This window comes from Camelus ferus, chromosome 5, assembly GCF_009834535.1.
Source record: "Camelus ferus isolate YT-003-E chromosome 5, BCGSAC_Cfer_1.0, whole genome shotgun sequence".
Classification (NCBI taxonomy): domain Eukaryota; kingdom Metazoa; phylum Chordata; class Mammalia; order Artiodactyla; family Camelidae; genus Camelus; species Camelus ferus.
This window is the reverse complement of record NC_045700.1, coordinates 59,846,162-59,852,357: the sequence shown is the minus strand read 5'-3', so window position 1 is coordinate 59,852,357 and position 6,196 is coordinate 59,846,162.

The window sequence follows — 6,196 nt, the reverse complement described above, 5'->3', positions numbered from 1 at the left end:
AAGTGACAATTTTTCTTCTTTTAAAGATGTTTTGTATGTGTTTCCAGTTCACAAACACAGAACTGCGTGCCGATGTCCATGGACAGTCTGACGGCAGGTTTTGTTAGAAGGGAGGGAAAGTCCTGGGGAGGAAAACAGGGGTGCGAGGACGAGACAGCAGAGGCAGACGGCCCTTGCTTAGTGCTGCACACAGGCTGGCCTTGTGAAGGAGAGCCCTGTTCTCCAGCCGCCGCAGACAGGGCCGACGGCAGATGCAAAGCTGAGCTAAGCGTGAAATCGATTAACAGATACACACTTCTATATATAAAATAGATAAGCAGCAAGGACCTCTGTATAGTACAGGGAGCTACATTCATTCTTGTAATAAGCTATAATGGAAAAGAATCTGACAGATATATATAGGTATGTATGTCTATGTATAATTGAATCGCTTTGCCGTACACCTGAAACTAACACTGTAAATCAACTATGCTTCAGTGAAAAATAAAAGTTAAAAATTTTTTTAAAAAGAAGAAGAAATGTAGGACACAGGGTGGGGACTGAAGCTAGGAGTGGAGCCATCATCGAAGGCCTGGAAGCAGATTGTTGGCATCATCGTTCCTTTAAAACAATGAGCCATGCTGTCTCTCTTTCAGCAAAGTGTTTATCTTGGGACTTCTGCACAGCCAGCCGAATGGAACGTGGGGCCAAGAAAATGGAAAAGCTGAATCACCGAAGGTCATGTCCCTTGTCCAGGATCACACAAGAAGGCTCAGTAATGTCAGAGATGACAAGCCGCAGAGTTGTTGGGCTTCCTGCTCACAGCTTTGGCCCTCAGATGATTCATTGTCCTGGGTCCCCCCTCAGGCATGCTTTCTACAACCCAGGATAATCTGGTCAGACCTAAAAGGAGAGATTTCACACTTTTAAATGGTCTTCAACCCTCCCCCTTAGGGATTTAGATTCTTACTGTTTTTTTCTTTCTGTCCCTCCTTCCCCAAGGGTGGAAGTAGTGTATAAATCACCCTTGTCTTCAGACTTTAAATGAGATTATGACTGAACCTGGGGGCGGCAGGACCTTCCTTTTTCCCCTTTTGACATTCAGGAAGGATGGCCTTCAGGGAAGACACTGCCCTGGGACTCTTCACTTCTGCCTACACTGGTTCTAAACCTCTTCTGTGCCATTGACACCTTTGACCTTCTGATGGAGCCTGTGGGTGTTTTGATGTGCTTGAAATAAAACACATAGGATTACACAGAATCACAAAGGAAACCAAATATATTGAAGTACAGTTTTCAAAACATTAAAACACCAAATTTTTGGTGTAGCAACATACATGCTTCTTTATTAATTCTTAAAAATATTTTTTTAATTGAAGTATAGTTAGTTTGCAATGTTGTGTCAATTTCTGGTGTACAGCACAATGTTTCAGTCATATGTGAACACACATATATTCGTCTTCATATTCATTGTCATTATAGGTTACTACAATGTATTGAATATAGTTCCCTGTGTTATAATAAAATTCCCTGTGCTATAATAAAATTCCCTGTGCTATTTATTAATTCTTAAATAACAAGACATAGTGACAAGTTTAATAACTATCATGATTTCAAAATGGTGATGAAGAGGGAGGGTATAGCTCAGTGGTAGAGTGCATGCTTAGCATGCATGAAATTCTGGGTTCAATCCCCAGTACCTCCATTAAAATAAATAAACCTAATTACTTTCCCCCAAAACAAAAATCCAAACAAAAACAATCAAAATGGTGCTGAGAGTAAATGGCTTGGAAAGATATCTACAACTACTGCAATGTGATAGTAAAGAATCTGTGGTTTTCATTACTGATGAATCACAGTAACAGTCACTGTGTTTTGTTGTTTACCCTCATAATTGAAGGAAATAACAAATTTCAATTTGAGATTAGTGGAAATAAAGATGTCTTTTTTTTTTTTTAATCCAAGTTCACAGAATTTGAATTCTATCCAGGAACCCTAGATTGAGAACCCCTGGCCTAGAAGATTTGATGGATTATTGGACCTGATAAATTTTCCTGTTGGCTAATTATGAGGACAGGCTTTCGTACAGGTTCAAATGAACTTCCAAATCCTTCCTTCTAAATTTTGACCCCAAATTTTAATTTTTTTATGTGCAAAATATACCCAAGCAAGCTTTGATAGAAAATCAGGAAACTGGCAGGGGCAAAGCCCCGTCATCACCTTGTTCCCCTGCATCCTCTTGATGTGTTAAACAGCAGAGAGGCTGGAGCTGTTGCTGCAGCTTCAGCCAAGGTTACTGAATGGCCTCCGTCTTGAGGGCTTGGTTCCCTGCTTCCTCTGGCAACTCTTTAAGCAAGGGCGTGTATATAACATGCCATTCCCACATGTTTATGTAGTTTTTCTTCAAAGAACTTCTTAAAACAGATGTTGCCTTTCTATGAGAGAAGCCTCTGGATGCTGTTCCAGAGAGAGCAGATCATGCTGTCTCTGACTTTGCATTTTGGGGGGGAACGAAATTCAATTTTCCTGATGTTGGTTTTTCCATTGGAGTTTTTGGCCACAGTGTACATAGGCAGAGGCAATTTACCCACCGAATTTCATTTTCAGTCTTTTCAAGAATCTATTTTGAATATATTTATATTTCTACTCTAACCATTCCTATTAATCCAAATGCTGTTTCACTTATTTACTCACGATTTATAAGGAAAGTTCTCTTATTAGCCAGATATGGCCCTTGATGCCTGCTGCTGTGTGAATCAGAGGCTCGGGAAAGTATAGGCAAATGAGTTCTTGAATTTTATGACCAGGCAAAGTTGTTTCTATGGGATCAAGGTATTTAGAATGCTTAACAAATGCAGTGGTTACTGTAATTATATATCAGAAAGCAGATCATTCTACAAAATACATACCTTGTATGTCAATTGGATATTGTTATTGTTTAACTTAAAGTACTGGTAGATTGCCTTTTAACCTTGACTCTATGTCAGTGTTGTTCTTCACCGGGATGTGGGAGTTAAATCACGTAGTGTGTATTCGTACAGCTTCATCTTGGTGTCTCTGTGCCACGGCCTGCATGCTGTTGACATTCAGAGGTGGTATGTCCTCTTGCACTATGCTGCCTGAGCTGGCCAACACGGAGACGCTTGCCAAGGGTGTGCTGGTAAATGCTTAACAACTGGCTCTCCAGGGGAAATAAAGGCCAGATTTGTAAGCATCTGCCAATTTTCGTGGTGTAAATCCTCCCACCATAAATGATTTCAGGCTACTAAGATGACTTCACTGAACACAGAGTTGGGAAAAGATGAGCATGAATGACTCTTGTAAGCCAGGGCACAGAGCCCCAGCACCTCACTCAAGACTCACTATTCCCAGTGGCTGGGAGGCTGGGAACTGGAATTGTCTGTATCTGGGTTGCTTTTTTTTTCTCTTTTTGTTCATACTCAACTATACAGCAGGATGAAAGACACACACAGACACACCTCTCCAAATAAAAACTCTTCCTCTGACACTTACTTTCTCTTGAAGCTGATCTCTGGGACTTCAGTTTTGGTAACAGTCAGCATTATATGGCATCATTATAGGCAAATTTATGTCCTGTTTCAATGCTGTTCATTACTACTGATGTCCCCTACTACATGACTCTGGAAGCAAAGTGTGACATCTGTTAGAGACTCGAGTCTTACACTTACATCGATCCAAGTCTCACACCAGTTTTTTGCAGGCCACACATGTTCCAGTGAACTCAGGAAGCGATAAAAATTGTCTTCTGATGAAGCAGGATCTGTGGATCTTTTTCAATGTTCATGAAAATGTTATCTAGAATGAGATTTATTTTTTCAAGCAGAAATATTTCATCTCTAAAATACTTTAAGTATACTAGAATCCTCTTAGTTGAAATCAGGGTGCATTATGTGTATGGCACTCCCCCAATACAGCAAACCAATCAAAAGGGAAATGATATTGTTTAGCATGGACCTGCATTGCCTTTTAATGCTTTCTTGTTCTTTCCTAAATGTTTGTAAACTCTCCATTCTAGAATTATAAAAAGGATGCTGACCAATAGTTTCTAGAATCTAAGTCTTTTTATTCTCTCTTTGAACACTGGGACTGTCAAGGGTGACATGGTCAGGTTGTCCCAATCATCCTCTGTGTTTCCTCATTGACAAAACATTGCTCCAGACTCTATGAGAGTAATTGTATATTGAGATACAATTTACATACCATACAATTCGTCCATTTAACATGTGCAATTCAGTGGTTTTTAATATATTCACAGGGTTGTGTAACCATAAGCACCATCAATTTTGGAACATTTTTATCACTAGAAAGAAACTCTATATTCATTAGTGGTCATTTCCCATTCTCCCCAGCCCTTGGGCCACAAGAAACCGCTAATCTACTTCTGTCTCTATAATTTGACTATTCTGAATGTTTCATATAAATGGTCTTTTGTGACCAGCTTCTTTCACTTAGCATATTTTCCAAGTTCATCCAAGTGGTACCATGTATCAGTGCTTCATTCGTTTTTGCAATATGATTTGCAAGAATGTTCTCCCATGCCATAGGTCATCTTTCCTCTTCTTTCATGATGTCCTTTGCAGAACAAATATTTTTTATTTTGATGCAGTCTAATATAAAACAAATATTTTCTTTTATTGATTGTACTTTTGTGTCATTTCTAAGAATCCATTACCTAATCCAAGAGCATGAAGACTTATGTCTTTGTTTTCTTCTAACAGTTTTGTAGATGTAGCTCTTACAATTAGATTTCTGATTCATGTTGTATTAATTTTTTAATATGGTGTGAGTGTGGTCTATCTTCATCCTTTTGTGTCCAGTTGTCCCAGCACCTTTTGTTGAAGAAACTATCCTTTTCCCATTGAACTGTCTTGGCACTCTTGTTGGAAATCAATCTAACATTGAGTCAAATCTTGATTTAGCTAAGTGGAAGACTTGAACCCTAGGTTGGCACTCAGGTGATTAATAGCAAGTCAGCTTTATTGCCAGTTCTCCAAATATCATTAGGTTAATTTGAATCCACACACCACAAAGTGAGGAGCTGTGTATTCACATCAGCTAGAGAGAAAGCTCTAGTGAAGAGCCCCAGGACATTGTTCTTGACTTTGTTCTGTTCAGCGTTTTATCAATGATTTAAATGCAAGCACGCTCACTAAGCTTCCGGAGAACTCAAAGCTTAAAATTACACGTGAAAGAATCAGAATTCAAAATACTCTTCATCAGTCAGAAAACTAGATTGAAATGAACAAAAAGAAGGCAAGCTGAGATAAATAGGAACACTTGGCTTCAAAAATTAATTATGTAAGTATTAAGTATTGGAGACTTGCCTGGTTTTTGTTGATAGAATTAGAGTTCCTAGATTTGGGGTTGACAGTCCCATCATACTCTGCATTAGTTCCTCCATATGTTGGGGCAGACATTTATGCAGGCCCTGAAAAGTATCTGCTTGATACCATGTAATAACTTGGCAAGAAGCTTATGAATAAGTTTTTCACTATTACCCTGGGTAAGGTACACCAAGGTCTAAGTGCTCCTAATAAGAAACAGGGCACACACACACACACACAAACACACATCTGTATACATGCAATGTACACACATAAACACACACATACATGTACACTATACACATAGATGCACATTCATGTATATATATATACATATGCAGATAGATGGAATTTTACAGTTTCTGAAGACTGTTCAGTGTTTTCTTTTTGTTCAGTAAGTACACGTCTAAAAATAATAGTCCTCTCTTTCGATATATGTACTTGTTTTTCTGTATTTACATTGGTGACAAATATTTTCACCCAAATAAAGTTGAAAAAAAGGTAAAATAAAAGGCTCCTAGAAGTTACCATGAGCCTTAAATGTGTACTTTAAATAAGATTATAAAAGTAACCAGAGCATTCTTTCCATCTTTAATACCACCATCATCCCAGGATAGCTGCCTGCTGTTCCTTTAAGAGTCCTGGAATGAGATCTTGGGCGTCCTCCAGTGTCATGTGGCCCCGCCGATAACCTCAGGAATCTAAAACTTTGAATAGTTGAAGACCCTACATCTTTAGGCAAAGGGTCCAGATTCAGTGTAGTTGACTCTAACTTTATCCCTACTAGGACATGAAGGGAAAATTCAGCCCTGAGCAGCCCTGCCTCTTGTATACTTCAGCTTAAGTGGAATATATTGCTCAATTCTTAGCGC